Genomic DNA, 15,668 nt, shown 5'->3' on the forward strand with positions numbered 1-15,668 from the left:
TTGAAGACAGCGGTGCCCCTGGTGGGCTGGGCCGCCAAGTGGACTGGCAGGGGGGCTGGGCCAGCACAGGTGAGCGCCAGGTAGTTCCTTCTCTCTTTTCTTTAGTTTCCATTTTCTATATTTTTCTGTATTTGTTTTGATTTAGTTTAGCAACTAAACCATTTTAATAAATTCTGTAGTTTATTATGTGGCTTACTAAAATATATACAAAGCCACTCACAACTTCCAGAATTATTTGGAGTCATATTTAATAAATATTAAATATAAATCCAAAGCAAATAGTTATTGGATTAATTCAAATGGCCAAAATAAATATCTCTGTGACTCCAAAAATATTGGTTTAAATTTTACCTCTCACCAATATTTCCATGGAATAACAGGAACATTTTCTTGGACTCATTTGATGAAATTTAAATGTTGGTTATTTTTAGAGGTCTTCTGAGGCTTTGAAAATTCCTCAATTCAATTTCATTTGAATTTAAACATGATGCTCACATGAGGTCTAGCCTAGTGCATAACAGGACCAGGGATGTGACAACTCACCCCCACTAAACAAAAATCTCGTCCCGAGATTCAAGCTTAGGGTAGGGTGAAGGGGGAACGCAAACTAGCACAATCTTCACGATCCCGGTTGCACTTCATAGGAACGTTGTTTCGATCACCATCTTTGTCTCGACGTCTTCTTCTGAGAACTCCAACTAATCATGACAAGAAGAGGAAAGGAAAACTCTGGAAGGATCGGTCTTCTCGAAGGTCGAACAACTCAGGATTAACTCACGGAATGAGACTTAGAACCATCTCTCGGGTTGAGACACGAGATACACATCAAGAGGGGTGGAAAGAAACGGATGACGAGGGTTCACTAGGTAGACAACAATTCCACACCTAAGAAGGTGGTAAACGGTTGTCAACGTAGCGAGGAGTTGAGTTGCCATGACACCACAACGAGGCACCTTAGGGTAGGTGACTCGTAGAAATATCCAAGTGGCAAAAAGAATTACCTTTGATATGGAGATCATTGAGACTCTCTATATCAGCCTAAGGCAAATCACAGCAATCGACTGGCGGGGGTCGGTAGAATAGCATACTCGGACTTGGATGATGTGGATTACCTTGTTGAAGACAACGTAATGGATGAATTTGCTTATCACCGGAAATGGATGAGACCCATGGTAGAATGGCACATTGGCGGTGCCAGCTGGGAACAAAATGCGAATGCTGGGAATGATTCTGGTAACTGGGGAAGAACCCAACAATAGAGAGTGAATTCACTGTTTGAATAGATCATAGCATTGCCGAGGGAACTGAGAGCAAACCCAGCTAGAGCCGATGATAACACGTAGCGCTTGTACGTGCTCTCAAGAACTTGAGCATTTCCACAATCATCAAGGTTTTATCAGCATCCGTGTCAAGGATCCTGGCAACACAACTTGCTACCATGATGGCTAATGATGGATGATGCAGATGCAAAGGAAGATAACACCTTCTCAGATTTCACCTTAGCGAGGCCAAGGAAACAAAATCTGGATGATCGACCGAGAGACATTTAGCACTCGCTTCTAATGTTCTCCTTGATGTGCTAGCGTATCCCATTCATTGAAATGGTTTGATATCTAGAACAGCAAGTAAAGGTCGGACTTCAAGAACACAAAAATCCATAAGGAACAACTAGGGAGTAGATCCTACGAAATCCTTATGGGGAGGTGGCCAACTTCTTCTATCAAGATACTACAATAATAGGTCTTCCGGCTGGGTGTGTCGGCCACGACATCCACTTTACTGGTTATCGAGGGACCAATATTATAGTTCTTGGGAAATGGTCCAACCATCATATCTGCCTGAGATTCAGAACTGGTTGGTGTCAGAATATTCCAGACTCATCGAGTCTAGGAAGAAAAATGAAAGTTTGCAACATAAATCGACGAGATGACGTTGCGAGATTCTCGGGAAATGAACTACGATAGCAAGCTCCAAAGCATGAGTTGGTTCTGCTACGCACGTGTGAACACGCTGTGCCAGGCAAACATGATCACATGGTAGTCTTACAATAAAATACTACCGAGTTCTGGTAGGGAACCATCATTGAGGATATCAAAGTTCTTTCATAAGTCCGGATTAGCTCTTATGAAGGAACTCCTTCTCCTTGAACAAATCAATTAGTGGCTTGGGGTGCTACGGAATACATATGGAGTGGAGGTAATTAATCTACCAAACCATAGTATACTTTGCACATGCATGACTGACTTGGGACGATTCCAGAGGAAACAAAACAAACTTTTCTCAAACCCACGGCGGGAACTTGCACCAAATGCACATGAATTAGAGGAAGTCACTTCTTCCATCCAAGCATAGGCTTCATGAACGGAACACAAAGGCATTGCTTACAAAGTTTCCAACACTAGGTTGATGTTCAACATGAATCATGGGGGAGACAAAATGCTGCTGATAGGCTCATCAACAACTCATCGGAATTTCCATATCAGTGGACTTCCACCATCATGTGAACAAGGTGATAGTATTGGTCAGACCAAAAGATATAATGGTGTATGCTCGAGGGACAGCCACGAGTAAGACAACATTACGAACATCGTTGGTTCTGATTTGATTTGACGATAGCCCATACTTAAATCAAAGTTTTTATAAGACAATAGGTCCAATAACTGATCACAGGGACCAATCGATGAAGATATCATCTTTCTTCAACACACACTACACAAGAATATCCCTTTGGAACGAACTAAGTTAGGCAAGCTTTTATCTTCCAACTCTCCAAGTTGTTGTCTAGCTTAACCAACTAGCTCAGGGATATCTAACACCGATTCTTGGAGAAAAAGTGGTTTATTGGAAAACCAACTTGATCATGAACTCAACATAGCGGTCAGGTGACAACCTGGTAATACTTACGAGAAGATATTCGGAAAATTACGAACCACCGTTATGTTACTAAGCTCGAGAACAATCTTGCTTTTGAGGGCAAGACGACATGATCAAATGAGTGAGGACTTGAAATAATTCCTAACTGATTGGTTGAGGAGTGCACCAGAAATAAGGACTAGGTAGCACAATCAACCTTAGGGCGACGATTCAAAAATCAACATGCTAAGAATGAAGTTATTGTCCATTAACTACCAAGGAACAAGGTTGCTAGGAGTATTGAATTCACACATCACGATTCACTTGTCGGCATTCCGGTTCAACAACACGGGGACCGAGAAATGACTAACGATGGCGAGAAGTATCACTACATCAAGAATTCACAAGAGCCGGTGCAATCCTCATGAAAATCCTGACATAAAGATGGTAATACTCCAAGGTAGAATAGAGCAAAAGCTGGATTGGCATTTTGATCTGCGGAGCACAACTTCTTTGACCCAATCCTGGATATGGAAGAGGTACTGGAGTTTGTTTCTCCAAGTCATTCAGGACAGAATGGCTTGACGGACCACAAGAATAATAGGCATCGATGAACGATTGCACACATACTCTTGACTATCAATTGATAGACGAGGGTCAGAAGACAACTAACGAGGGACAACCCAAAGGAACATATGTTTTCTGAGTTGTGGATGCATAGATTAGTATGTCGAGCAGAGCTCAACATGTTTCTTCCGGATAACCTATGCGGAAAGGTTGAACTGGCAGAGCCACAATATATAATGGAGAACTCATCAAGAATAATCCTGTTGTGATATTTCAGTTCAACGAGGAACTTCTGCCATAAGTAGTTCATGGTATTTGGAAGAAGAAGATACCACGGACTTCAAGGACTATCGCAAAGGTTACTAATATCCTAAAGGCACTAGCAATTACTATCAACATGAAGTAGGTAGAGTGAATCTCGGGTTCAAGAACCCAGGAACAGAATACCTATTACTAAGTAGCATCACGGGATGCTTTCGAGAATGATGGCCAGAATCATCACACTGGGAACACAAATCATGGCTAAATTACTAGATGATCCCCTAAGACACCTAGGGTCATAATAATATCTCCAACATATATGTCAAGGTAACGGAGTACCTCAACACACCGATTAGTGTGGTTAATCTGGCCCAAAGGAACATCGAAGCGGGAGGAAGGAATTTGCAAATGCATCAGACTACTTAGAAACCTGGGATGACTCGGTAAGCATAACGGCTGTAAATGCTCAGAAGAGATTTGAGACATTCACAAAAATGGTGGCATAACCACTCAGAAGCAAAATATCAAGGTTTCGAGATCAACAATTAGCATATGGAAGTAGTAGGAACTGAACTGAGACTTAAATCCAACAATCTTATAAGTCCACTGATTAGTAACACGTGATCCTGATAGAAAGAAGAGATAGCCTAGTTCTTAATCCCCACAGGAAAGATAAGATGACTCAGATCAGAAGGCATAAGGTATAAGGAGTAAAAGAGCCTTACGTTCCATCCCACAATCAATTCCCTCATATAACTAAAGAATTTCTAGACTCAACTTCGACCAGTTTGGCTTGGTAATCCTACAGGCAGTCAAGCTCTGATACCAACGCTGTCAGGACCCCGACTCAATGCCACATCGATCTAGCATGTAACATCTCATATCACTTTGCGGCCTCATGCACGGTATTCCCATGGGTGTCGCCTTACCTTTGCCCGGGACCGTTTGCGCCTTTTGGCTCACGTATATGATGATGTCGCTAGCATCCATATGATAAAGAGTCCGGGCTGACATGACTAGTCGTAAACCCAAAGTGGCACAGACTTACAGGGACAGGCATCCATGACCCAGCATCGAACGTGTCGGTCATCAGCAAGTGGGTCCGGGCTGTAGCACTGGGCTAGCAGGACTCCGGTAAACCGGGCTGTAGCGGGCTAACAGGGCTCCGGTACTCAATGCGTGACATTTCCCGAAAGGGACAGACATAGGAACGAAGAAGGACACATGCCGGCCAGCCTAATTGTTTCGGAGCAGTAGCAAGCTACCATGGCTCGGTGGAAACACTAGGAGACATTTCCCGGTAAGAGAGGCTACCAAAGATAAACAACTAGATGGTCAGATCCCACACATACCAAGCATTTCAATAACATACACACAATATGCTCGATATGTGCAAATACAACATGGCATCACAACATGACTCTATGACTCAAGTAATTTATTCAATAGGCTCCGAGGAGCGAGATATTACAAACATGGGTCTCATGACCCAACAATCAGAGCATACAGGGCAAGCACATGCGGAAGCTTAACATGTCTGAGTACAGACATCTAGAAATGAAAAAGGCTGAGAAGCCTGGCTATCTATCAGATCCTGCCGAGGCACAAGATCGTAGCTGAGGTAACAAGCTAAACGTCGAAGACCACGCGGAATTACTAGTGAGACTGAAGTCTCTCTGCAAAAAACATAAAATAGGCAAACGTGAGTACAAATGTACCCAGCAAGACTTACATCAGAACTATCTACATATGCATCATTATCAACAAAGGGATGGTGGGGTTTAACTGCAGCAAGCCAGCTTTGACTCGGTGGCTATCCTGAACTACGACTGCAAGTAACTCTTTTGAGGTGGCGCACACGAGTCCACATATTCACCAACCAATACACCACTATGGATCCGCTGCCGTCTCCCTACGAGAACGCCATCCATAGTACTCACGCTTATCTTGCGTATTTTAGAGTATCCACGTTCACTTGTCTATGAACTGATATAAGCAACCCAGAAGTCCTTTACCGCGGACACGGCTATTCGAATAGATGATGTTAACCCTGCAGGGGTGTACTTCTTCATACATGTTTCCACCACTTAGCGTCTGCACACGACATGTGCTCGGCAGACTTCAAGCGAAAGCCGACGTGGGTGTAGACCACGACCTACCTAAACACTCAAGTCTCTAGTCCAGGTTTATCGCCTATTCGGGTTCCATCCATGAGGAGATCCGGCCAGAGTTTCGCTCACAGCCCCAAACGATGTGAACAGGGTTCCGTGACACCAAACGGGTGCCCGGTTTACCCGGCCACGTGCCTACCGCATCACAGCCCGCCCCTACGGTCAGCGCTGTCCACGGCCTCCAGCATACTACAAACACCAGAAACTACTTGCAACTCCTGGACAGAGGACAAGGGTGAATAAGAAGTCGAGCGGGGTCATATTTCAGGGCCCAATGTATGGTAGTAGCTGAATCATCGATCACAAACACAGAACTCAGTTCCTGAGGACGGCTTCAATGAGACAACCCACCATGTACTCCTACATGGCCTCTCACCGCTACCTTTACCAAATCGTATTCACACACTTAGCTCACACACAGTAGGACAGGTTCACACGCCTCTGATTCATCCCCTATGAATCAGACCCGACTCAACTCTAAGCAGTAGCAGGCATGACAAACAAACATAAATGAGTAGGCACATCAGGGCTCAAACAACTCCTACTCATGCTAGTGGGTTTCATCTATTTACTGTGGAATGACAGGTCATGCAGAGGATAAAGGGGTTCAGCTACCGCAGCAAGTAACAGATGAATTGTTGTTGCCCTAATGCATTAAAAGAGAGCAGGAGCGAGAGAGTAGGATTGTATCGAAATGAACAAGGGAGTTTTTCTTGCCTGGCACTTCTGAAGATAACATTGAGTCTTCATCAGTGTCAACGATCACATCATCGGTATCTCGTCTATCGAGAGGGGACAAATACCGGCAACACAGAAGGGAACACAATCAATGCAATGCACAATATGATGCATGATCATGACATGGCAAAATGAATGTGTTTCGGGCTAATGCAACTAGCAACAGATTAAATGAAGTTGGTTTGAATACAAGATTCAAATTCAAACTCCATATGTGATTATTCAAATGCCATTTAATTGATTTGTCCTAAACAGTAGTGATAAGTTGTTCTAACATGCATGAAAATGGTACAGATGGTTTCCTTGAATTTTTCTGATAATTTTTCATATATAATTTATTTAATTTGGAGTTACGGTTGAATTTCTATGATTTATTGAAGTTTTAGCTATTTTCTGGAATTTCCTGAATATTTTTAAATCCAGAAAATACTTATTGCGTCAGCCCCACGTCACCGTGACGTCAGCAGAGTCAACTGGGCGCCCCAGGTCAAACCTGACCAGTGGGGCCCACTGGTCAGTGACTAGTGCTGGTTAGTGACAATGACAGGTGGGACCAGGTCAACAGCCACGTCAGCTTGGTCAAAGCTGACGTGTGGGCCCATGGTGGTTAGATTAAAACTTAACAGAAAAAGATAAGGATTAAATAAGGGCGTGGGGCCCATACGTCAGCGGCTTTGGGGAGGTTATCTGGCCGTGATTAGTGCTAATCACGCGGCCACGTCGGCTAGTGACGCCGGCGACCATGGCGACGGCGGGACCTCGCCGGAGTTTCTCGGGATGGCGCTACAGCCCGCGGCTGGTCGCGCTGAGGGCACCAAGAGGGAGCCCGTGCTCCCGCGCATCTAGTGGCGCATGCAGCTGGGCACAGGGAGGCCGGGGTTCGCCGGAAATGGGCTCCTGGCGGCGGCCGGAGTTCGGGTGGGTGTGGGGTTGGTGCTAGGGGGCACGTGGGGAGAAGCTGGTGGCGGCTACGGGCTCCTGGAGACGTGTTGAGTGCGGTGGTGTGCTCGGCTTCGAGCTACAATGGCTCCAGCCACGGCGGTGATGAGGCATGGCGGCGGCGAGCTTCGGAGCTCAAGGGGACGGCAACTACAGGATGCTAGGGACGACGGGGCAAGGGGGAATCGGGTCAGCGGCTCACCGCGGAGCTGCAGGGATGGTTAGCGGGCTCTGGGGCGGCCGGAGTGCAGCGAATCGACGGCGACGATCTCCGGTGGCCGAGGAGGGGAACGGCGACGTGGGCGGCGATGCAGGGCTCCCGGCGTTGCGTAGCTCCATGGAGAGGTCGGGGGCGTCGAGGCGGAGCCTTGGGTCACTCTGGTGGGGTGGAACGACGGTGGTGGCTACGGCTGCGACGAGCGGCGGCGACGGCGGTCCTCGGTCGCGCGAGTGAGAGAGCCAGAGGAGGGGGGAGCGGTCCAGAGGGAGAGGGGAGAACGCGGGGAGGCTCTGGGTGTCTCCGTGGCGTCGCGAGGAGGTCGGGGAGGCTGCCACGGCGAAGCAGGAGGTGGAGGCCCGGGCACGGGCGCGTCGACACGCCTCTGCCAGTAGGCAGAGGTTGAAGACAGCGGTGCCCCTAGTGGGCTGGGCCGCCAAGTGGACTGGCAGGGGGGGCTGGGCCAGCACAGGTGAGCGCCAGGTAGTTCCTTCTCTCTTTTCTTTTGTTTCCATTTTCTATATTTTTCTGTATTTGTTTTGATTTAGTTTAGCAACTAAACCATTTTAATAAATTCTGTAGTTTATTATGTGGCTTACTAAAATATATACAAAGCCACTCACAACTTCCAGAATTATTTGGATTCATATTTAATAAATATTAAATATAAATCCAAAGCAAATAGTTATTGGATTAATTCAAATGGCCAAAATAAATATCTCTGTGACTCCAAAAATATTGGTTTAAATTTTACCTCTCACCAATATTTCCATGGAATAACCGGAACATTTTCTTGGACTCATTTGATGAAATTTAAATGTTGGTTATTTTTAGAGGTCTTCTGAGGCTTTGAAAATTCCTCAATTCAATTTCATTTGAATTTAAACATGATGCTCACATGAGGTCTAGCCTAGTGCATAACAGGACCAGGGATGTGACAAGTAGCTCCGCCTCGACGCCCCCGACCTCTCCATGGAGCTACGCAACGCCGGGAGCCCTGCATCGCCGCCCACGTCGCCGTTCCCCTCCTCGGCCACCGGAGATCGTCGCCGTCGATTCGCTGCACTCCGGCCGCCCCCGAGCCCGCTAACCATCCCTGCAGCTCCGCGGTGAGCCGCTGACCCGATCCCCCCTTGCCCCGTCGTCCCTAGCATCCTGTAGTTGCCGTCCCCTTGAGCTCCGAAGCTCGCCGCCGCCGTGCCTCGTCACCGCCGTGGCTGGAGCCGTTGTAGCTCGAAGCCGAGCACACCACCGCACTCAACACGTCTCCAGGAGCCCGTAGACGCCACCAGCTTCTCCCCACGTGCCCCCTAGCACCAACCCCACACCCACCCGAACTCCGGCTACCGCCAGGAGGCCATTTCCGGCGAACCCCGGCCTCCCTGTGCCCAGCTGCATGCGCCACTAGATGCGCGGGAGCACGGGCTCCCTCTTGGTGCCCTCAGCACGAGCAGCCGCGGGCTGTAGCGCCATCCCGAGAAACTCCGGCGAGGTCCCGCCGTCGCCATGGTCGCCGGCGTCACTAGCCGACGTGGCCGCGTGATTAGCACTAATCACGGCCAGATAACCTCCCCAGAGCCGCTGACGTATGGGCCCCACGCCCTTATTTAATCCTTATCTTTTTCTGTTAAGTTTTAATCTAACCACCATGGGCCCACACGTCAGCTTTGACCAAGCTGACGTGGCTGTTGACCTGGTCCCACCTGTCATTGTCACTAACCAGCACTAGTCACTGACCAGTGGGCCCCACTGGTCAGGTTTGACCTGGGGCGCCCAGTTGACTCTACTGACGTCATAGTGACGTGGGGTTGACGCAATAAGTATTTTCTGGATTTAAAAATATTCAGGAAATTCCAGAAAATAGCTAAAACTTCAATAAATCATAGAAATTCATCCGTAACTCCAAATTAAATAAATTATATATGAAAAATTATCAGAAAAATTCAAGGAATCCATCTGTACCATTTTCATGCATGTTAGAACAACTTATCACTACTGTTTTGGACAAATCAATTAAATGGCATTTGAATAATCACATATGGAGTTTGAATTTGAATCTTGTATTCAAACCAACTTCATTTAATCTGTTGCTAGTTGCATTAGCCCAAAACACATTCATTTGGCCATGTCATGATCATGCATCATATTGTGCATTGCATTGATTGTGTTCCCTTCTGTGTTGCCGGTATTTGTCCCCTCTCGATAGACGTGATACCGATGATGTGATCGTTGACACTGATGAAGACTCAATGTTATCTTCAGAAGTGCCAGGCAAGCAAAACCCCCTTGTTCATTTCGATACTATACCACTCTCTCGCTCCTGCTGTCTTTTAATGCATTAGGGCAACAACGATTCATCTGTTACTTGCTGCGGTAGCTGAACCCCTTTATCCTCTGCATGACCTGTCATTCCACAGTAAATAGATGAAACCCACTAGCATGAGTAGGAGTTGTTTGAGCCCTGATGTGCCTACTCATTTATGTTTGTTTGTCATGCCTGCTACTGCTTAGAGTTGAGTCGGGTCTGATTCATCGGGGATGAATCAGAGGCGTGTGAACCTGTCCTACTGTGTGTGAGCTAAGTGTGTGAACACGTTTTGGTAAAGGTAGCGGTGAGAGGCCATGTAGGAGTACATGGTGGGTTGTTTCATTGCAGTCGTCCTCAGGAACTGAGTTCTGTGTTTGTGATCCATGATTCAGCTACTACCACGCATTGGGCCCGAAACCAATGGACCCTCTCGGCTTCTTGATCACCCTTGTCCTCTGTCCAGGAGTTGCAAGTAGTTTCTGGTGTTTGTAGTATGCTGGAGGCCGTGCGCAGCGCTGACCGTAGGGGTGGGCTGTGATGCGGTAGGCACGTGGCACGGTGTACCGGGCGCCCGTTTGGTGTCTCGGGAACCCTGTTCACATCGTTTGGGGTTGTGAGCGAAACTCCAGCCGGATCTCCTCATGGATGGAACCCGAATAGGCGATAAACCTGGACTAGAGACTTGAGTGTTTAGGCAGGCCGTGGCCGACACCCACGTTGGGCTTCCGCTTGAAGGTTGCCGAGTACATGTCGTGTAAACGGCGGTAAGTGGTGAGAGCGTGTGTGAAGAAGTACACCCCTGCAGGGTTAACATCATCTATTCGAATAGCCGTGTCCGCGGAAAAGGACTTCTGGATTGCTTATATCAGTTCATAGACAAGTGAAAGTGGATACTTTAAAATGTGCAAGATAAGCGTGAGTGCTATGGATGGCGTTCTCGTAGGGAGACGGGAGCGGATCCATAGTGGTGTATTGATATGGTGAATATGTGGACTCGTGTGCGCCACCTCAAAAGAGTCGCTTGGAGTCGTAGTTTAGGATAGCCACCGAGTCAAAGCTGGCTTGCTGCAGTTAAACCCCACCATCCCCTTGTTGAAAATGATGCATATGTAGTTAGTTCTGATGTAAGTCTTGCTGGGTACATTTGTACTCACGTTTGCCTATTTTATGTTTTTGCAGAGAGACTTCAGTCTACTAGTGCCAAATAAAAATTTCTCCAAAAGGGTCGAAGAAAATGCTCATGTTGCTCTCTGAAAATATTGGACAGAGATAAAAATCAAACCAATATTTTTAAGAGCTCATAGGTATTTATTTTGGGCATTTGGAATTAATGCATAAATATTTGCATTGGAAATATATTAGTTATATATATTAATATATGTCCAAAAATTATGCCACCTGTTGGGGAGCTCTGGAATAATATATCTAGCTCCTGCAAAAATTGGCATAAGGTTATAAAATGATTTAATATTTTATTTAAATCAAAACAAATGTCAGAAATTAGAAAACATAAATAAATAAAAGGGAGAACCTTACCTGGGCTCCTCCCTGTGCAGCCCAGCCAGCTGGCCGGCCCAGCCAGCAGGCGGCCCAGCCCGCCTCCCTCCTCTGTCGTCTTCGTCCTCGACAGAGGGAGGGGAGCGTGGCCGGTGCGCGCGCGCGCCACCGCGCCACGCCACCTGCTCGCCTGCCTGCCTGCCCCTCCCCTCCTTGTCTGGATGGCCTGGAACGACGCCACGCCCTCCCCCGTTCTCTCTCACTCTCCCTCGGTTCTTCCCCTCCTCTCCCTCGCTCTCTCTCTCACGGCCAAACACCACCATCGCCGCCGTTCGCCATAGCAGCCGTCACCGGCCACCCCTCGCCCCTCCGCTGAGCTCAGGAGCTCCGCCGCGACCCCCTCTTCCTCCCCACCAAGCCAAGCCCCTCGGGAAGCTCTGCATCGCCTCCACGCCATCGTCTTCCTCCTCGGGCTCCGACCACCATCGCCGTCGATTCGCCGTCTCCAGCGCGTCCCCGAGCCCGCTTCGACGCCCACTGCAACCGCGGTGACCTCCGCCACAGTTTCCCCCTCTTTTCCCCCTCGTTCCCGCACCGTAACCCCGTTTCCCACCACGGCCGAACCTCCGCCGTCGCCGAGCTCGCCGTTGACGCAGCTCCGGTGACCATTTGGTCACCCCGGCGAGTCCAACAAGCCCGTAAGGACCCGTAGAGCCCCTCCAGCGCCTCAGCTCCCTCGCCTGCGAGCAGCAACGCCGATCCCGACCGCACCCGAACTCCGGCCGCCGCTCACGAGCTCGCCGTCGTCGGTACCGGCCACCACAGGCACGGCCACCACCACCATTCGACGCGCGGGAGCAAGGGCTCTCCAACGAGCCCAAGCACGGCCTCGCCCGTGCCCTGGAGCGCGTTTCCGTATCGCGCCGCCGTCTCGGGCCTCGCCGGCGTCATGTCGCCGGTGGGTTTGACCTGTTTGACCTGGGGTTTGACCCCCCCCAGGGTCACTGACGCGTGGGCCCCGTCGGCCAGGTGGTCAGATTAGTGCTAATCACTGTTAGTTAACCCCCTGACACTGACCAGTGGGCCCCAGCGCCACTAATTCCTAATTAGGATTAAATTAACCCTGTTAAACCCCCCTGTCACTGACGTGTGGACCCCACACGTCAGGTTTGACCCCAGCCAGCCGCAGTTGACCGCTGACGTCATGCTGACGTCATGCTGGCGCAATATTTATATTTCTGGATTTAAATTAAATCAGGAAATTCCAGAATATTATTTAAACTTCAAAAATTCATAACTTTTATTCTGTAACTCCAAATTAGACAAATTATATATGAAAAATGATCAGAAAAATCCAATCTATCCATCTGTACTATTTTCATGCATGATCAAACAAGTTAAATTGATGTTTTAAGAAGAACAAGGAAAAGCACTTTAAAAGGCCATGTTTGAGTTTGAAATTTGAATCTTCGATTCAAATTTGTTCAAACCCTTCTGGTCTTAGTTGCATTAGCCCAACACACTCATATTGCCATGTTTCATGCATGCATCATATTATTGCACATTGTTTGGTGATGGTTGTGTATCGGTGTCCTTTGCGACAGGTTCTGCCTCCGAGGAGTACCGTGATTACCCTAACGAAGAACCGTATCAGTGCATCGAACCATCAGGCAAGCAACCAACCATTTGATCATATCGATACAATCCCATGTTCTCGCTCCTGCTCTCTTTTACTGCATTAAGACAACGCGTTTCAAACTGATGTGTGCTATGGTAGTTGAACCCATTTCCTCTGCATGACCTGTCATTGCCACAGTAACTAGATGAAACCCACTAGCATGTGTAGGAGTTGATTGAGCCATATGTATGTGTTGTTCCTACCTTGCTATGCCTGCTATGCTTAGAGTCGTGTCAGGTCTGGTTCATCTGGGTGATGGCTAGAGTGAAATGATTATGTCGGTAATGAGAGTGGTGTGGTGAACACGATTTGGTAAAGGTATCGATGAGAGGCCATGTAGGAGTACATGGTGGGTTGTTTCATTGAAGCCGACCTTAAGCACTGAGATCTGTATGTGTGATTTAAGATACAGCTACTACCATGCATTGGGCCCTGAAATATGACCCCGCTCGACTTCTTATTCACCCTAGCTCTCTGTCCAGGAGTTGCAAGTAGTTTCTGGTGTTTGTAGCCTACCGGAGGCCGTGGACAGCGCTGACCGTAGGGGTGGGCTGTGATGCGGTAGGTACGTGGCACGGTGTACCGAATACCCGTTAGGTATCTCGGGAACCCTGTTCACATTGTTCGGGGCCGTATGGGAAACCTCGGCCGGACTCCCTGCGGATGGAACCTGGATAGGCGATAAACCTGGACTAGAGGCTTAAGTGTTTAGGTAGGTCGTGGTCTACACCCACGTCGGCTTTCGCTTGAAGTCTGCCGAGCACATGTCGTGTGCAGACGCTAAGTGGTGGAAACATGTATGAAGAAGTACACCCCTGCAGGGTTAACATGATCTATTCGAATAGCCGCGTCCACGGTAAAGGACTACTTGGTTTCTTATATCAGTTCATAGACAAGTGAAAGTGGATACTCTAAAATACGCAAGATAAGCGTGAGTGCTATGGATGGCGCTCTCGTAGGGAGACGGGAGTGGATCCATAGTGGTGTATTGATATGGTGAATATGTGGACTCGTGTGCGCCACCTCAAAAGAGTTACTCGCAGTCGTAGTTCAGGATAGCCATCGAGTCAAAGCTGGCTTGCTGCAGTTAAACCCCACCATCCCCTTTGTTGATAATGATGCATATGTAGATAGTTCTGATGTAAGTCTTGCTGGGTACATTTGTACTCACGTTTGCCTATTTTATGTTTTTGCAGAGAGACTTCAGTCTCACTAGTAATTCCGCGTGGTCTTCGACGTTTAGCTTGTTACCTCAGCTACGATCTTGTGCCCTCGGCAGTATCTGGTAGATAGTCAGGCTTCTCAGCCTTTTTCATTTATAGTTGTCTGTACTCAGACATGATAGCTTCCGCTTGTGCTTTGATTTGTATGCTCTGATTCTTGGGTCATGAGACCCATGTTTGTAATATCTCGCTCCTCGGAGCCTATTGAATAAATTACTTGAGTCGTAGAGTCATGTTGTGATGCCATGTTGTATTTGCACATATCGAGCATATTGAGTGTATGTTATTGAAATGCTTGGTATGTGTGGGATCTGACCATCTAGTTGTTTATCTTTAGTAGCCTCTCTTACGGGGAAATGTCTCCTAGTGTTTCCACCGAGCCATGGTAGCTTGCTACTGCTCCGGAACACTTAGGCTGGCCGGCATGTGTCCTTCTTCGTTCCTGTGTCTGTCCCTTCGGGGAAATGTCACGCGATGAATACCGGAGTCCTGTTAGCCCGCTACAGCCCGGTTCACCGGAGTCCTGCTAGCCCAGTGCTACAGCCTGGATTCACTTGCTGATGACCGACACGTTCGATGCTGGGTCATGGATGCCTGTCCCTGTAAGTCTGTGCCACTTTGGGTTTACGACTAGCCATGTCAGCCCGGCCTCCTTATCATATGGATGCTAGCGACACTGTCATATACGTGTGCCAAAAGGCGCAAACGGTCCCGGGCAAAGGTAAGGCGACACCCGTGGGAATACCGTGCGTGAGGCCGCAAAGTGATATGAGGTGTTACATGCTAGATCGATGTGGCATTGAGTCGGGGTCCTGACAGCGTTGGTATCAGAGCTTGACTGCCTGTAGGATTATCAAGCCAAACTGGTCGAAGTTGAGTCTAGAAATTCTTTAGTTATATAAGGGAATTGATTGTGGGATGGAACGTAAGGCTCTTTTACTCCTTATACCTCATGGCCTTCTGATCTGAGTCATCATCTTCTCTTCTACGGGGATTAAGAACTAGGCTATCTCTTCTTTCTATTAGGATCACGTGTTACTAATCCGAAGACTTATAAGATTGTTGGATTTAAGTCTCAGTTCCTACTACTTCCGTATGTTAATTGTTGATCTCGAAACCTTGATATTGTGCTTCTGAGTGGTTATGCCACCATTTTTGTGAATATCTCAAATCTTTTCTGAGCATTTACAGCCGTTATGCTGTCCGAGTCATCCCA

This window comes from Triticum dicoccoides, chromosome 5B (assembly GCF_002162155.2).
Source record: "Triticum dicoccoides isolate Atlit2015 ecotype Zavitan chromosome 5B, WEW_v2.0, whole genome shotgun sequence".
Classification (NCBI taxonomy): domain Eukaryota; kingdom Viridiplantae; phylum Streptophyta; class Magnoliopsida; order Poales; family Poaceae; genus Triticum; species Triticum dicoccoides.